Raw genomic sequence first — 19,298 nt, 5'->3', positions numbered from 1 at the left:
TCCTGAGGACGGCAATACAGTTGTATTTAGCAGGCAGGACATTCGGGGCCTGGGACAAAACATCAGGGGCCCAGGCCCCAAATATTTTAACCTAGCAACTCCCCTGGCTCTGACATTCTGCAGCGCTTTACAGACATTATCATCACTTGCTGTCCCCAGTGGAGCTCACAATCTAAGTTCCCTATCAGTCTATCTTTGGAATGTGGGAGAAAGCTGGAGCACCCGGTAGAAACCCACGCAAACACTGAACAGAGCAGAACATACAAGCTCCATTCAGATGTTGTCCTTGGTCCGTTTCAAACCTAGGACCCCAGCACTGCAGAGCACCAGTGCTAACCACTGAGCCACTGTGCTGCCCAAATATTAGTGGAATCGCTGGGGCTGTGCATGAAAAAGAGCTGCCTGCAGTGCATTACTGGTGTTACTTTATACCGATCCTCTGCATTGGTGGAGGAGAGTATTGGTTCTTTTATGTTTTTAAGACATTCTGACCATGATGCCACCAAATCTTGTTTAACTAGACAACCCTTTTAACACTCCCATTGTATCCCTTCAATTAAAGGGCATTTCCAAAAACATTACAGGAAACAGTCAAAGTCTCCACAATGAAATGACTATAGTTGCTCATTGTCAAACTGTTGTCAAGTCTAACGCACCCAACTCTACATAAGCTGCACACTGCATTAGTGTGTGTGAAAGGAGGTTTCCCCCGCAAACTGTAACCTCCTCCCTCCAACGAACTATATCACCCAGCATGCCGGGTATCTCTCCAGAGAGCTATCAATGTCTATATATTATTTAGCGTGTGCTTTCAATACTCATATGCATTATTTATGTGCTTTGTACGTTCAGCCAGGGTCTCTTTATAAATGTATTCCTATTTACGGGATTTTACATTCACCCACTGTTTGGACTTACCGTTCAGCTAGAGGAATAGATCCAGTCAGCCATGCTTCAGCACAGTGAGAAGGACAAAAGGTTTGTCTCACAGTGATTGACTGCCAGAGTGAGCAGACAGAGAGTGGAGAAAACAACTGCTCACAGCTAGGGCACATTCATAAGTTCAGGATTCACACCTAAATCTTCAACAAATCTACTAACATTCCACATCTGACTGAGCTCTGCTGTGGGCCCAACAGGTGTGATCAACATCAGCTCTCTACACAAATAGAAAATGTGCAAGCTCACCAAGGACAAGTCTTGGCCCTCAAAAAGCAGAAGCCATGGGGGAAATTGACAGATTTATCAAAAAGACAAGAGAAAAGGACAAGATGGCGCCAGGGAAAACCCTGCATCCTCCTGCTGGTGAAGCTGGTGACTCAGAGGGAGAAGGAGACAGAGAGATGGAAGGACACAACAAACACAAGAAAACTTACCGATCTCCAGATCTTTTATGAGGGAGCTTTTGGCAGAGGTCGTTGATCCTTTGAAACGTGACCTGAAGGACATAAAGCAAGACCTCAGGCAAGTGGGCGGGTTGAGACACTATAGACATCAACATGGCTATATCTCACAACTTAGATTATTCACTACCCTGCATCTATTTACTATATAACCTGGTCAAGATATACAAGGGTGGTGCAACAACTTACTCCAGAAAGGGATCCCCCAAGTCTGTCTCTGCCGACTCGCTCATGGTCATGCTCACTGAATTCTTTACTTCGTTGTTGGGGCACTTACTATGGACAGAACCCAAAGGGCACAGAGACCACCAACTTAACAGCCCAGACATGTGGCATGCCGCTTGGCAAGTTCCGAAACAAAGAATAGCTACTTAGAATTGCAAAAATGTCTTCCACTCACACCTTCCTGGGGTCCACTGTACTCATCTTTCAGGACGTCTCCCCAATTCCCCAAGGAAATGCCACATCTTGAAATCTCTACTGGATATATTACGAGAAAAGAAGCTAATCTATAGATGGTTACAGCTAGCCATTGAGGACTGGAATCAAGCTTGTGATACAAAATCGCTCCCAAAACTGCCTGTGATAATGTCGTGGACTACCTCTGGCACAGCAAAACCACAACCGCAGAGGGTGAAACTGGATAAATTGATACCACGAAGAATCTCAGTGGACACTGACTGCATGACCTCCCATTATATTTTTCTATGTCACCTGAATGCCTATTTCTTTTACTTTTTCTTTAATTCTACCTTGGCCTACAAACTTGGTGAACCTGGTAAGTCTACTATACTCACAAAGTTATGGTAGGCGGAGTCTGCCCCTGTACTTCTGTAGCGCTGGCCAATCGCATTGCAGAGCTCACAGCCTGGGAGAAAATAACCTCCCAGGCTGTGAGCTCTGCGCTGCGATTGGCCAGCGCTAGAGCAGAACAAGGGCAGACTCCGCCTACCATAACTTAGTGACTGAAATCTCCGCCTACTATAACTTAGTGGCCGGAGATACCGGAGGGCATAGCAGGAGAACGGAGCGGTGCCCAGGGATAATTAGTAAGTGCAGTGAGATCCCCGGGCACCGCTCTCCATGTCTGTATTCTTAGTTCACAGTGAAAGGTCCTCTTTAAACACCTGAGAAAATCAGAGTTAATATTTGGTACAGAAGCCTTTGTTTGCAATTACAAAGGTCAAACGTTTCCTGTAGTTCTTGACCAGGTTTGCACACACTGCAACAGGGATTTTGGCCCACTCCTCCACACAGATCTCCTCTAGATCTGTCAGGTTTAGGTGCTGTCGCTGAGCAACACGGAGTCTTAGCTCCCTCCAAAGATGTTCTATTGGATTTAGGTCTGGAGACTGTCTAGGCCACTCCAGAACCTTGATATGCTTCTTACGGAGCCACTCCTTGGTTATCCTGGCTGTGTGCTTCAGGTCGTCATGTTGGAAGACCCAGCCACGACCCATCTTCAATGCTCTGACTGAGGGAAGGAGGTTGTTGCTCAAAATCTCACAATAAATGGCCCCATTCATCCTCTCCTTAACCCCTTAAGGACCAGGCTCATTTTCACCTTAAGGACCAGGCCATTTTTCGCAAATCTGACCAGTGTCACTTTAAGTGCTGATAACTTTAAAACACTGACTTATCCAGGCCATTCTGAGATTGTTTTTTCGTCACATATTGTACTTCATGACACTGGTAAAATAAAGTCAAAAAAATTAATTTTTTTGCATAATAAAATACCTAATTTACCAAAAATTTGGAAAAATTAGCAAATTTCAAAGTTTCAGTTTCTCTACTTCTGTAATACATAGTAATACCCCCAAAAATTGCGATGACTTTACATTCCCCATATGTCTACTTCATGTTTGAATTATTTTGGGAATGATATTTTATTTTTTGGGGATGTTACAAGGCTTAGAAGTTTAGAAGCAAATCTTGAAATTTTTCTGAAATTTACAAAAACACAATTTTTAGGGACCACTACAGCTCTGAAGTCACTTTGCGAGGCTTACATAATAGAAACCGCCCAAAAATGACCCCATTCTATAAACTACACCCCTCAAGGTATTCAAAACTGATTTTACAAACTCTGTTAACCCTTTGGGTGTTGCACAAGAGTTATTGGCAAATGGGGATGAAATTTGAGAATTTCATTTTTTTACCTAATTTTCCATTTTAACCCATTTTTTCCACTAACAAAGCAAGGGTTAACAGCCAAACAAGACTGTATCTTTATTGCCCTGACTCTGCCGTTTACAGAAACACCCCATATGTGGCCATAAACTACTGTACGGCCACACAGCGGGGCGTAGAGTGAAAGGTGCGCCGTATGGTTTTTGGAAGCCAGATTTTGCTGGACAGTTTTTTTGACACCATGTCCCATTTGAAGCCCCCTGATGCACCCCTAGAGTAGAAACTCCATAAAAGTGACCCCATCTAAGAAACTACACCCCTCAAGGTATTCAAAACTGATTTTACAAACTTTGTTAATCCTTTAGGTGTTGCACAAGATTTAATGGAAAATAGAGATACAATTTCAAAATTTCACTTTTTTGGCAGATTTTCCATTTTAATTTTTTTTTTTCCAGTTACAAAGCAAGGGTTAACAGCCAAACAAAACTCATTATTTATGGCCCTGATTCTGTAGTTTACAGAAACACCCCATATGTGGTCGTAAACTGCTGTACGGGCACACGGCAGGGCGCAGAAGGAAAGGAATGCCATACGGTTTTTGGAAGGCAGATTTTGCTGGACTGGTTTTTTGACACCATGTCCCATTTGAAGCCCCCCTGATGCACCCCTAGAGAAGAAACTCCCAAAAAAGTGACCCCATTTTAGAAAGTACGGAATAGGGTGGCAGTATTGTTGGTACTAGTTCAGGGTACATATGATTTTTGGTTGCTCTATATTACACTTTTTGTGCGGCAAGGTAACAAGAAATAGCTTTTTTGGCACGTTTTTTTTGTTGTTATTTACAACATTCATCTGACAGGTTAGATCACGTGGTAATTTTATAGAGCAGGTTGTCACGGACGCGGCGATACCTAATATGTATACAATTTTTTTTATTTATGTAAGTTTTATACAATAACTTCATTTTTAAAACCAAAAAATTGTTTAGTGTCTCCATAGTCTAAGAGCCATAGTTTTTTCAGTTTTTGGGCGATTATCTTGAATAGGGTCTAATTTTTTGCGGGATGAGATGACAGTTTGATTGGCACTATTTTGGGGTGCATATGACTTTTTGATCGCTTGCTATTACACTTTTTGTGACGTAAGATGGCAAAAAATAGCTTTTTTTTTTACACAGTTTTATTATTTATTTTTTTACGGTGGTCACCTGAGGGGTTAGGTCATGTGATATTTATATAGAGCCGGTCGATACGGACGCGGCAATACCTAATATGTATACTTTATTTTTATTTATGTATGTTTTACACAATGATTTTTTTTTTTAAACAAAAAAAAAATGATGTTTTAGTGTTTCCATAGTCTAAGAGCCATAGTTTTTTCAGTTTTTGGGCGATTATCTTGAGTAGGGTCTCATTTTTTGCGGGATGAGATGACGGTTTGATTGGTACTATTTTGGCGTACATGCGACTTTTTTGATCACTTTTATTACCTTTTTTGGGAAGTAAGGTGGGCAAAATTTCAATTTTCTCATAGTTTTTATTTTTTTGGCGTTCACTGTGTGGGGAAAGTAACATGACCGTTTTATAGATCAGGTCGTTACGGACGTGGCGATACCCAATATGTGTAGTGTATTTAATTTTTTTAATTTTTATTCAGTGATATTTTATTCAGTTTTTTTTATCTTAACTTTTTTCACTTATTTTTTTAATTTTTTGACCCAGACCCACTTGGTTCTTGAAGATCCAGTGGGTCTGATGTCTGTAAAATACAGTACAGAACCTATATAGGTTTCTGTACTGTATTTTACTTACACTGAACAGATCTATGCTTTCAGCACAGATCTGTTCAGCACCATGGACAGCAGGACGCCTGAGCAGGCGTCCTGTTGCCATGGGAACCTTCCCCGTCTGCCACAACTTCGCAGACGGGGAAGGGTGAGGACGGGGCTTCGGGGGGCTATCTCCCTCTCCCATCGGGGGGCTGCAAAGGCACAGCAGCCCCCCGATCGGAGAGGGAGGGAGCTCCTTCTTACTGTTAACTCTTTCCATACAGCGGTCCGTACGGACCGCTGTATGGAAAGGGTTAAACGGCTGACATCGCATCAACGATGTCAGCCGTTTATACCAGGGTGCCAGCAATGTGCTGGCACCCTGGTATACCCACTGTACACCAACGATTATGCAATGGGAGGCGGGCGGGGGATCGCGATCCCGCCTGCTGCACCGCCCGCCTCCCGCAACGCCCCCACCGCCTGCGACACCCCCCCTGCACCACCCGCCGCCATCAAATCGTGCAGGGGTGCGGGGGGGGGGGGGTGTACAATATTGATTTTAGGCACTCTGAAGTTTTTTGATCCCCGCGGTCAGGGACCGCGGGGATCAGAAACTGCAAAAAGCGCAGCAAACCGCAGGTCTGAATTGACCTGCGGTTTGCTACGATCGCCGACACGGGGGGGTCACATGACCCCCCTGGCGTTTTAACAGGATGCCGGCTGAATGATTTCAGCCGGCATCCTGTTCAAATTAACCCCTGGGGCGCCGGAATGCCGATTTTAAAGTTAGGACGTACCGGTACGTCCTTGGTCCTTAAGGACTCGGGAAATAGGGCGTACCGGTACGTCCTATGTCCTTAAGGGGTTAATACGGTGCAGTCATCCTGTCCCCTTCACAGAAAAGCACCCCCAAAGCATGATGTTACCACCCCCATGCTTCACAGTAGGGATGGTGTTCTTGGGATGCAACTCATGCTTTTTTCCTCCAAACATGACGAGTGAAGTTTAGACCAAAAAGTTGTACTTTGGTCTCATCTGACCACATGACTTTCTCCCATGCCTGCTCTGGATCATCCAGATGGTCATTGGCAAACTTCAGACAGGCCTGGACATGTGATGACTTGAGCAGGGGAACCTTTCATGCAATGCATGATTTGACACCATGACGGCGTAGTGTTCTACCGACAGTGACCTTTGAAACTGTGGTCCCAGCTCTCTTTATGTCATTGACCAGCTCCTCCCTTGTAGTTCTGGGCTGATTCCTCACCTTTCTTATCACCAGTGATACCCCACGAGGTGAGATCTTGCATGGAGCCCCAGTCCGAGGGAGACTGACAGTCGTCTTTAGCCTCTTCCATTTTTTAAGAATTGCTCCAACAGTTGATCTATTTTCACCAAGCTGCTTGGCAATTGCCCCGTAGCCCTTTCCAGCCTTGTGGAGGTCCACAATTTTGTCTACGGTTTCTCGCCCATGGTAGTAGTTGGCGTCTGACTGACTGTGGGGTGGACAGGTGTCTTTAAAGAGCTCAGGCAGGTGCTACTAAGTTAGATTAATGAGTGGAGTAGAGGTGGACTTTTTAAAAGGCACAGTAACAGGTCTTTGAGAGCCAGAATTCTTGCTGTTTCTCAGGTGTTCAAATACTTATGTTCAGCAGTGCAAGACAAATAAATTCTTTAAAAATCAGACAATGTGATTTCCTGATTTTTTTTATTTTTATTCTGTCTCTGAGTGGGAATGCACCTACAATGTGAATTCCAGACCCCTCCATGATTTCTAAGTGGAAGAACTTGCAAAATCACAGGGTGTTCAAATACTTCTGTTCCTCACTGTATATCATGTATTGTGTATATTATACATCTCTATTCCTACCCCATGACAAGGCCTGTTTCTGGTGGGTCACTCCCCCAATTGTCACTCCGTTAAACCCTCATAGATGTTCAGGGGAGCTACCTTTTTTTTACATGTACAATTGTTTTTGGAAACATCCAAACTCTGCCCAAGCTTCTTGCAATGTGCAACCCTAACATTATTTCACGGAAGGATTTACAGAGATTACACTCATATGTCTACAGACCATCCTCTGTCTCCCAAACAGCACTTAGACAGACAGGTCTATTAGATCTGTGGCGAATGTTAAACCCCACTGATAAAGATTTCTCCTTTTTTTGGTAGTCCACCGCTCATATCAGAGGCTGTATTAGGCCTCATGCACACAGACGTATTTTCTTTCAGTGTCCATTCAGGTTTTTTTTGCGGACCGTATACGGAACCATTCATTTCAATGGGTCCACCAAATACGAACATTCCTTTTCCGTATGTTTGTATTTCCGTTCCACACAAAAAAATAGAACATGTCCTATTATTGCCTGCATTACGGACGAGGATAGTACTGTTCTCATTAGGGGCCAGCTGTTTTGTTCCGCAAAATACGGAATACACATGGAAGTCATTAGTATTGACTAATATATAGACATTAGAAGAATATTTCCAAATGAATGAAAACCCCTCCCTCTCCTCTAGTATAATTTAGGATGCTCATAAAGCCAACGTAGGGGGTGATTTACCACAATTTCCCTTGGTTCCTATGTAAAGAAACTGCAATTATAGACTTACAAACAGAAAATTCTAAACTGGTACTGCTACATAAAAAACATCTGACACCTGATATGCTACCACGTCTAGAACATCTTACAGCAGAACTTAAGAATTTATTTAATGTATGAGCAGCTAATCTTTATCTGTCTTCACAATTCCACTCTTACACCCATGGTGATAATATTTCGATAATATTTTATAGTCTCTAAACAAAAAAAACAAAAAACCGAGGCCCCTCTCTTATACACACACCATTAAATCTGCTTTCACCTACTAAATTGATAGCAGATCGATTTGGCGAATTCTATCACCACCTGTTCAATATTAAAGAAAAGCCTTCTCCTCAAGAAAGGGAACCCAGGACGCATAAAATTGACGGTTGGTTACAGTCCCTGAATCTCCCTTCACTAACAGAAGAACAATCTTCCACTCTACTTCAACCATTCACCCGGAAAGAACTAGTAGATGCCTCTCCTCCTCTTAAGAGTCCAGGCTATGTATACCTTTCAGGGCATTTTTAATATTTTTTTTATTGCACTTTACTCATTTTGGGCTAAGAGTCACTTTATCAATTTGTCTTTATTAAAAAATATTGATCCGTTCTGTCACAAAGGATTAACAGTTTTTCTAGCTGTCCTACTAATAACTCTTCTCTCTAGATTACTAAGAGGTCATAAACACGTATTTAAGCCACATTCTTATCAGTAAGATCAGAACTGAGCTGTAATGGGTGCTTATAATGTCAGAGAGCAGAGAAAAGGAGCCCATCAGCTCCCTGCCTGACGGAAGAGAGAGAAAATTAAGATCCTGTTAATAGAGCATCTCATCTCTGTACAGAGAAAAGGGAGATAAAGATCAACAGAAAAAAACGTTTGCCCCCAAAAGTGTCCATAGCCTTTAACTATTAGATACAACGCAACATTATCCTTCTTCCTAAACTCTTACAAGTGTGCAACAACACTCTTTGAGGGCATCAACTTCCTGTATATATGTTAACAGACCAGATATCTATCATTCCAAAAGAGGGGAAAGACCCAAGTTATAATCCAATCTCATTACTGATCAATGCTTTAAAACTATATTCTAATATGATAGCCATGAGATCGAAGCCCCTATTTAAATAAATATGGAGTAAGTAGGATTTGTAGTGTGGCAGGAAGGATGCATGAACCCTGCAAGCCTTAAAGGGGTTGTGTCACTTCAGCAAATAGCATTTATTATATAGAGAAAGTTAATACAAGGCACTTACTAATGTATTACTATCCATATTGCTTCCTTTGCTGGCTGAATTCATTTTCCCATTACAATATACACTGCTTGTTTCCATGGTTATGACCACCCTGCAATCCAGCAGCGGTGGCCGTGCTTGCACACTATAGACAAAAAGCACCAGTCTATGTAAGCTCCCGCCGTCCTGGCCACCAGAGGGGCTGGCACTTTTTCCTACAGTGTGCAAGTATGACCACTGCTGCTGGATTGCAGGGTGGTCGTAACCATGGAAAAATTAATCCAGCCAGCAAAGGAAGCAATATGGACAATCCCAATACATTAGTATGTGCCTCGTATTAACTTTCTCTACATGATAAATGCCACTTGCTGAAGTGAGACAACCCCTTTAACCCTTTAAGGACCCATGACGTAGCTGTACATCATGGGTCTGATCCCTAAACATGGCGCCCGCTCGCATGTGCAGCGGGCGCCTTAGTCGCAGGGTTTCTGCTATTTTAAATAGCAGAGACCCGCAGCACATGTATGCAATCAGCCATAAGGCTGATTGCATACATCTTACCCTTCAGATGCCATGGTCAAATGTGACCACGGCATCTGCACAGACCGGAACAGGAAGTCAGGCGCTTCCGGTCCCGTAACAGCTTTCCCCAGCTGAGATCGGGGAACCTGTTGCCTTGCTCTAATTGACTGAAGCCTCAAGCAGGCTTCAGAGTCAATTAGATGTATATATCAATACAGGCCACTAGGTGGCAGCCTTGTATTGATATAGTGCAAATGAAGTCTTCAATGATGGCTATTTAGCCATCACTGAATACTATGGGCAATCGAATGATTGCCAGTTATTGTCACCCAAGGTGACTTTAAAAAAAAAAAAGTTTTACATTTTTTTTTTTTTTACAAATATAATAACCTAAAAGTTTAAATCACCCCCCTTTCCTTAACCACTTCCTGACCAGGTCTAATTTTGCAAATCTGACATATCTCACTTTATGTGGTAATAACTTTGGAACACTTACTTGTCCAAGCCATTCAGAGATTGTTTTCTTGTGACACATTGTACTTTATGACAGTCATAAATTCGAGTCAATATATTTTACCTTTATTTATGAAAAAAATCCCAAATTTACCAAAAAGTTTGAAAATTTTTCAAAATTAAAATTTCTCGGTTTTTAAAACAGAAAGTGATACCTCATAAAATATTTATTACTTAGCATTCCCCATATGTCTACTTTATGTTGGCATCATTTTGGAAATGTCATTTTTTTATATTTTTAGGAAGTTAGAAGGATTAGAAGTTTAGAAGCAATTCTTAAAATTGTAAAAAAAAAAAAATTGCCAAAACCCACTTTAAGGACCAGTTCAGGTCTGAAGTCACTTTGTGGGGCTTACATAGAGGATACCCCCATAAATGACCCCATTGTAGAAACTACACCCCTCAAGTTACTTAAAACAGATTTTACAAACTTTGTTAACCCTTTAGTTGTTCCACAAGAATTAAAGGAAAATGGAGATCAAATTCTTTAATTTCACTTTTTGGGCAGATTTTCCATTTTAATCAATTTTTTTCTTTAACACATCAAGGGTTAACAGCCAAACAAAACTCTATATTTATTACCCTGATTCTGCGGTTTACAGAAACACCCCAGATGTGGTCATAAACTGCTGTATGGGCACACGGCAGGGCGCAGAAGAAAAGGAGCGCCACATGTTTTTTGGAAGGCAGATTTTGCTGAACTGGTTTTTAGATGCAATGTCCCATTTGAAGCCCCCCTGATGCACCCTTACAGTAGAAACTCCCAAAAAGTGACCCCATTTTGGAAACTAAGGTATAAGGTGCCAGTTTTATTGGTACTATTTTTGGGTACATATGATTTTTTGATCATTCATTATAATACTTTATGGGGCAATGTGACCCAAAAATTGGTTGTTTTAGCACAGTTTTTTATTTTTACAGCGTTTACCTGAGGGGTTAGGTCATGTGACATTTTTAAAGAGCAGATTGTTACGGACGTGGCAATACCTAATATGTATACTTTTTCTTATTTATTTTAGTTTTAGGGTACTTTCACACTTGCGGCAGGACGGATCCGACAGGCTGTTCACCATGTCGGATCCGTGCTGCGGCTATTTCGCCGTGCCCGCGGACCGCCGCTCCGTCCCCATTGACTACAATGGGGACGGGGGCGGAGCTCCGGCGCAGCACGGCGCTGCACGGAGAAAGGCCGCCGGACTAAAATTACTGCATGTCAGGCTTTTTAGTCCGGCGGCTTTCTCCGTGCACCGCCGTGCTGCACCGGAGCTCCGCCCCCGTCCCCATTGTAGTCAATGGGGACGGAGCGGCGGTCCGCGGGCACGGCGAAATAGCCGCAGGACGGATCCGACATGGTGAACAGCCTGTCGGATCCGTCCTGCCGCTAGTGTGAAACTAGCCTTACACAATAATATCATTTTTGAAACCAAAAAATTATGTTTTAATGTGTCCATGTTCTGAGAGCTATAGTTCTTTTATTTTTTTAATGATTTTCTTATGTAGGGGCTCATTTTTTGCGGGATGAGGTGACTGTTTTATTGGTACCATTTTGTGGGACATAAGCCTTTTTGATCACTTGGTGTTGCACTTTTTGTGATGTAAAGTGACAAAAATGGCTTTTTTTGACACCGTTTATATATTTTTTTATGGTGTTTATCGGACTGGGTGGATCATGTGATATATTTATAGAGCCGACCGTCATGGACATGGCAATACCAAATATGTATAAGACCCGACAGCTCCTGCACTCTCCGGCCCCGGCGGTCACATGACCACCGGGCCAAAACAGCTCTGTATACACAGCGCCCGGTGAGCGCTGTGTATACAGAAATCTAGAAGGCAGGGACACCTGGGAACTGTCATTGCCTTCTCTAACCCTGCTTTCACACCTGAGCGTTTCTCAAACGCGCGTTTTACGTGCATTTTTGTCGCACGTTTTTTGTAATAGTAAACGCGCGTTTGTGTGATTGACTGCAGTGTCCTATGGCCACAAACGCGCGTCAAAACGCCCCAAAGAAGCTCAAGAACTTGATTATGCGTCGGGCATTTTACAGCGCGATCGTACGCACTGTAAAACGCCCAGGTGAGAACCATTCCCATAGGGAAGCATTGGTTTTCATGTGTTGAGCGTTTTACAGCGCGTTTGAACGCGCTGTAAAACGCTCAGGTGTGAACTTAGGGTAAGGGTTGCCCCTGCTGTCACTGACAGCGGGCAACCAGATCTGCAGCTGCACGATTGGCGATTCAGAGATATAGAACCACCTCCCGGACGTTTTTACGTCAACATGCGGACGGGAGGTGGGTAAAATAAAAATACTTAACCAATAAAAAAATAAAACATCATGGGCATAGCCGCGTGCGAAAATGCCCATACTATTAAAATATAACAATATTAATGCCATACAGCAAATGGAGTAGCAGGAAAAAAAATAAAAACAGCCAATTTGCAATTTTTTGTCACTTCAACTACCCAATAATTTATTTAAAAAAAAAGTGATCAAAAAGTCGCACACACTTAAAATTGGTATCACTAAAAATAACAGATCGTCCCGCAAAAATGAGCCCTCACACATAACTACAAAAAAGTTAGAGGTCAGAATATGGTTATGAAAAAAATAAGTTTTTTTCCTCAAAAAGGTTTTAATTTTTTTTTCCAGTATTAAAACGCAAGAAAAATTATACAAGTGTGATATCGTTGGAACCGTACTGACCTGGAGAATGAAGATAACAGGTCAATTTTACCACATAAATAAAAACCTTTATCATAATTGTGTTTTTTCACAATTCTACCCCATTTGGCATTTTCTTCCCGCTCTCTACTACATGGTATGCAACCATAAATGGTGCCATAAGAAAGTACAACTTGTCCTGCAAAAAATAATCCCTCAGGGTCCTTAAGGGGTTAATGACTTCATATACTTCGCCCACTAGAAATCTATGTTATTAGTCTCTCTAGGCTTTTGATTTGGCCCCTACCTCAGTTTATAACAGCCATCATGGCCATGTATCCACATCCTTTTAGTAAACAGTATATTATTCCCCTCATTCCATATCCGCAACGGTGCCCGTGAGGGATGCCCCATCTCTGCAAGGCTTTTTGTTTGACCGTTGAATCTCTATTACAATAACTAGCTGCCTTTGCTGATGACATTCTAATACTAATAACTACTCCAGCTGTAGTATTCCTGGCAATCGATACTCAATTTTTTTTTTGCAGTTTATCACATGTCAAAATTAATTGCAAGAGCTTAATGTAACACTGGACCTTCAGACCAACAAGACACTGGAGTTAATCAATCCATTCCAATGGTCAAGTAATTCCATTAATCTGCTTGAAGTTAAAAGGTTATTCCCATCTGAGACAATGGGGGCATATCGCCAAGATATGCCCCAATTAGGGCTGAAACGATTACTCGATTGAATCGAGTAATTTGACACAAAAAAATACTTGATGCAAATTTTTGGGGGGGAGTTGAGCTGATGGCATGGGGGGGGTCTGATGTGACAAAGGACTGATGGCACTGGGGGGAGCTGATGGCACAGAGCACTGATCGCACGGGGGTCTGATGACATTTTATAAAGGAAAACGTTCTTTTTTATTAGTTTCTTCTTATTAGAGTACTTGAATAATCGTTGGATTAAATCGATAGATTACTTGATAACTAAAATAAATCGATCGATGCAGCCCTAGCCCCAATTGTCCTATAGGTGCCTGGAAGTGGGACCCGCACCTACACTGAGAACGGATCCACAAAAGTTATGGAGGGCGCACTGCGCATGCGGAGCTGCCCTCCATTCATTTCTTTGGGGAGCCAAAGTTGGCCCCAGAGAAATGAAAAGAAGCAGTGGCCGCGCAAGCGTGGTGCTCTCCCATTTACTACTACAGAGAGAGCATTTGGTGGTGGCCGGACCCTGGAAAACCTGGGGTCTTCCGGCCACCACCTTCCCAGCTCCGTTGTCCGTGTAGGTGCGGGTCCCAGAGGTGGAACCCGCACCTATCAGGCAATGGGGGCATATCCTTTAATATCATATCCAAACCCTCGCTGCCAAATAAAGAAAATTTCCAAGATCTACCTATCTACCAAATTAAATATCTCTTAGAGGCACATTCCCTTTACCTTTGTTCGGCACTTCCATAAAGTGTTGTATTACATGCAAACTCTTCCTATACACCTGCTCTAAGGTTATTTCAGTCTCAGTCCCAGGACTTCTCACCACTACTTTATTCAACTGAATAAAAAGGATGGGCTTGGTCTACCAGATTTTCTCCTATACTATAAAGCTATTTAAGGGGTACAGAGTCTAAAATGGTTATATGAACCCACAGACCGACTATAGACAGATATATAGACAGAATATCATCCTCTATAATAAAATCCCTGTGTGCGCCCACACCTGCTCGCCGGCCCGCTGCTGTACCCAGCTCCGCCGTGCCTCCCCCTCTGGCTTCCCCTGCAGCCAACTATGGGCCCTGCAACTGCCGTCTGCCACAGCGTATCCTTCACCGGACACCCTTACACACCTGTGCACCGGGCAGAGAGTTGCCCTTTTACCTGCTGAAGCATCGCATCCTGGAGTTCATAGAACTCCCAAAGAGCCTGGGAGGACAAAGCTGGGGGCACTGGGGACCTCTGATTCTGGAACCCGGGTATCTGTCAGCACAGGGGGCACATGTTAGTCCCCGCCGGCCCACCAAACCGGGAAATGGCCGCACAGTAGCAAGTGAGGGAAGCTATCACAGGCAGGGAGCATTACACACGTAGTACACTCCAACCCCCCTTCATTGTATACATATTACACTCCAACCTCCATCATATTACATTCCAGTCCCCATCATTGTACACATATTACACTCCAACCCCCATCATTACACTACAGCCCTCATTGGAGTGTAATGTGTGTAATGATGGGGGTTGGAGTGTAATATGTGTATAATGATGGGGATTGGAGTGTAATATGTGTATAGTGATGGGAATCCCAGGGGTATGAGGTGGCTGCAGAGGAAGCTGGAGGAGGCACGGTGGAGGTGGGCACAGCAGTGGACAGTTGCGGGCGGCGTGTGGAGCGCTGTGTGCTGATAGGTCCCTGCGCCGCGCATGCCCAGTATTACAAACGGCACTCACACAGGGCTTTTATTACGTAGGATGATGGGGGCTGGAGTGTAATCCTACATAATAAAATCCCTGTGTGATATGTATACAATGATAGGGGTTGGAGTGTAATACGTGTGTAATGCTCCCAGCCTGTGATCGCGTCCCTCACTTGCTACTATGCAGCCATTTTCCGACTTTGGTGGGCCGGGTTAGGGCGAAATAGGAGTGAGGAGTATGCGGCCGCTGCGGGGACTAACATGTGCCCCCTGTGCTGACATATACCTGGGGTCCAGAATTAGAGGTCCCCAGAGCTCGAAGCTTTTTCCACCCAGGCTCTTTGGGAGTTCTATGAACTCCAGGATGCCATGCTGCAGCAGATACAGGGCCTCTCTCTGCCTGATGCGCAGGTGTGGGCGGTGTATAAGGGTGTCCGGTGAAGGATACGCTGTGGCAGGCGGTTGCAGGGCCCAGATCCCGGGGTGTGAGTCGGCTGCAGAGGAAGCCGGGGGGGGGGGGGGGGCGGGAGGAGGCACAGCGGGTCTGGGCACAGCGCACATGCACACTTCACTAATCGGCACACATCACACATGCCACAGTTACAGTGCCAGGAGTCTCAGCCACTAGTAAGTGCCATCAGTCACAGTGCCAGCCGTCTCAGCCACGAGCCACAGTGCCAGCAGTCTCAGCCATCAGTCAGTGCCACCAGCCACAGCAACCAGTCACAGTGCCAGCAGTCTCAGACACAAGTCAGTGCCAGCCGTCTCAGCCATCAGTCAGTGCCACCAACCACCAGTCACAGTGCCAGCAGTCTCAGCCACCAGTCTCAGCACCACCAGTCACAGTGCCAGCAGTCTCGGCAACCAGCCACAGTCGCCAGTCTCAGCCACCAGTCAGTGCCAGCCGTCTCAGCCATCAGTCAGTGCCACCAACCACCAGTCACAGTGCCAGCAGTCTCAGCCACCAGTCGCTGCCAGCAGTCTCAGCGCCAGCAGTATCGGCCACCAGTCAGTGCCATTTAATATAGACTGTTCCTACTAATGTGTATGCACTAATGTTCTAGCGCCCGTTATTGTAATGGGCTTAATGTCTATAATACCTTTGAGATCATTACTGCTCTTCCAGCCGCGAACCTTAGATATTACTCATATTACTCCCTACAGTATCTAGGAATACAGTGAAGGTGTGGAGAGCAGGACTGATCCAGGCTGTCTCTCCAGATCTCCCTACTCAGATACGAGATGTTCTATGGGACTCTTCTACCTTTTTTAGATCAACCCTTACTGATGACAATAAACGCATCACACTTCCAATAGAAGACTGGTCCCGTGATAACAGTCCATACTTGTTAGAAGTCTTGAAGGCCCGCCCAAAATTACACTCTTTGGTGATCTTACAAAGTTATCATCTGCTACACAATATTAAACAGATACTGTAGGACGTTCTCCATCAAAACCCCCCTTCCAGCACCTCTCCTCTTCTGCAGATAGATGTTTCAGGGTGATTTCCCTCATCAGTGCAGTGTAAATTAAGCCAGTACTCTCTGTTCTGCACTAGCTTATTTAATACCCAAGTCATGTCTCAGGGCCTGTTTAAAAAGGTGGAACATTGACTTTATTAGAGGCATAGCTTGCTTACAGCTCATTTGCATACATTCAGTCATTGGAATAGGATTGTTTTGGTCCCAAGCCTATAGATTCTTGCCAGCTCTATTCATATAAATGGGATGATCACTGACATTTTTGCACCAAATTTGCCACCCACTACATTTTAATCAGCACACACTGACAGTCCGAGGGGAAACTCGCACATGTGAACTCACTAGTTACTTTAAAAGGCTTCTTTCCGCTTTCTAGATACTGATGACCTATCCTTAGGGTAGGTCATCAAATCGGTGGGGGTCCTACACCCAGCACCATAACTGATCAGATGCTTTCAGAAGGTGCTGGAACTGGAAAAAAAAACAAAAAAAAACACTGTGTGCTGTCCGCATTCATTCCGTCCCCATAGAAAATGAATGGGTCCGCATCCGTTCCGCAAAATTGCGGAACGAATGCGGACCCATTTGCAGACGTGTGAATGGAGCCTTAGGGCGAGGCCACACATAGTGGGCAAAAAGTGCAACAGCATGTGAATCGACGAGGTTCTGTAATGCTTGTTTTTTAGGGGACCATACTGGGGCCGCGCTATGTGGACTCGCCCTAACTGTACACAAGGATTCAGTACACTTTTGGAAAGAAGTGATAATCAGAAGGACATGTCTCCCCACACTAGCTCATCCACCATACAAAAGCTCTGGAAGGATCAATTACAATTATTTATAGCATCAAAATTAGCACAGCTGGATAACGTCCAAAGGAAAATCTATGCCCAAGCCTATGATTACTGAAAAAGACCTTGTATGCAGACACCAAAATTACACATTACATTTGCTGACGGCAGGCTAGGTATCATCCAGGAACACCAATGTGTATGGAAGCTGGCAATTAGTGGTTATTCTGTCAGATGATGCTGAGGCAGCTGAAAGGTACCGCAAAACTGACAATATCAATGTGCCACGCCATGCACACCACTGCCAACACAGCGCTGATCAAACTGGATCTTCTGGCAGCTTTTGCCATTCAGCGCATTGGCCGACTCATCCGAAGAAGTGCTAAGAATGAACAAGATGTAATTACAATTCGTGTGTGTGTCACTGCTGAAGGAAGCCATGAGCTGAAGGTGTCTGATCGGAAAGGTCAAGAAACCCAAGGAACACATGCAAGAAATGTCAAAGTGCTGCATTCAAACGCACAATATAGAACATGCTGCGAATTTCATGCAACGCACAAGTGATGCGTGAAAAATCACAGCTCCTGTGTACAGCCCCATAGAAATGAATGGGTCTGGATTTAGTGCGGGTGCAATGCGTTCACCTCATGCATTGCACCCGCGCTGAAAACTCGCCTGTGTGAAAGAGGCCTTAGACTTAGACTACTGAGTGACCGCCGAGAATAGAGCAAGTATAATTATCTTTTTTATTTTATTTTAAGGTTTTGAAGGGCTTGTCTGAGACTTTCCTGGGGACACTCTCACTTTAAAGGGGTTTTGCAGGCTCCTGACATTGGATATTATTGACTTATCCCAAGGATAAGTCATCAGTCAGTGAGGGTCCGAGACTCTGCTCCCCCACCAAACAGCTGTTCCCTGCAGCTTCCGGCGCTGGAACTGGCACTGTGCAGGGAACAGGAAGGACAGCTGCATTCCTGCACCTCAGCTACCTTTGAAGTGAATTGGAGCAGAATTGTGGTAACCGGACACAACTGCTACAATTTGAACGGAGATGTCCTTCCTGTTCCGGAGGCTGCAGGGAACAGTGGTTTGGTGGGGGTGCAGAGTCTCGGACCTGCACTGGTGAGATATTATCCTCTGTATAGGTCATCAGTATCTGATTAGTGAAGGTCTGACACCTGGCAACCCCCGCCAATCAGCTGTTCAGAACTTGCAGTAGCGCCGCCGACTTCTCCCTGCACCAAGCACAGCTGCGCCTAGGCCATGTGACCGGAGAATGCGATGTCACATGACCTAGACTAAACTGAGAGAAGGCCGTGGCACTACTGCGAGCGCCGGTATGTTCTCAAACAGCTGATCGGTGGGGGTCCCGGGTGTCGGACCCCCACTGATGAGATACTGATGACCTAGTAGAGAAAATTAATACAAGGCACTTACTAATCTATTGTGATTGTCCATATTGCTTCCTTTGCTGGCTGGATACATTTTTCCATCACATTACACACAGCTCATTTCCATGGTTATGACCACCCTGCAATCCATCAGCGGTGGTCGTGCTTGCACACTATAGGAAAAAGTGCCAGCCTCTCTAGTGGGCGAGACCGTGGGAGGGCACAAAGGCTGGTGCTTTTTCCTATAGCATGCAAGCAGGGCCGTCTTTAACGCCGGGCAAAAGGGACAGCTGCCCCAGGCCCAGTTGCTTCTGTGGCAACCGCATCACCACCCGGCACCATTCACTATAATAGGGACCGTCGGCGATCCAACCGCAACCCAGTAT

General features: G+C 44.4%; 1 protein-coding gene across 1 annotated transcript in view; it reads right to left on the bottom strand.

The window, feature by feature from the left end:
- The window catches only part of WASF3 (WASP family member 3), a 77,862-nt gene that overhangs the window by 49,975 nt on the left and 8,589 nt on the right, over positions 1-19,298 (bottom strand). The window contains exon 2 of the mRNA XM_044276383.1: positions 1,377-1,438. The gene's annotated coding sequence lies outside the window, so the exon portion shown is untranslated. The remainder of the gene's footprint in view (positions 1-1,376; positions 1,439-19,298) is intronic.

Source organism: Bufo gargarizans, chromosome 1, assembly GCF_014858855.1.
Source record: "Bufo gargarizans isolate SCDJY-AF-19 chromosome 1, ASM1485885v1, whole genome shotgun sequence".
NCBI lineage: Eukaryota > Metazoa > Chordata > Amphibia > Anura > Bufonidae > Bufo > Bufo gargarizans.
This window is presented reverse-complemented; position numbering and strand designations above follow the sequence as displayed.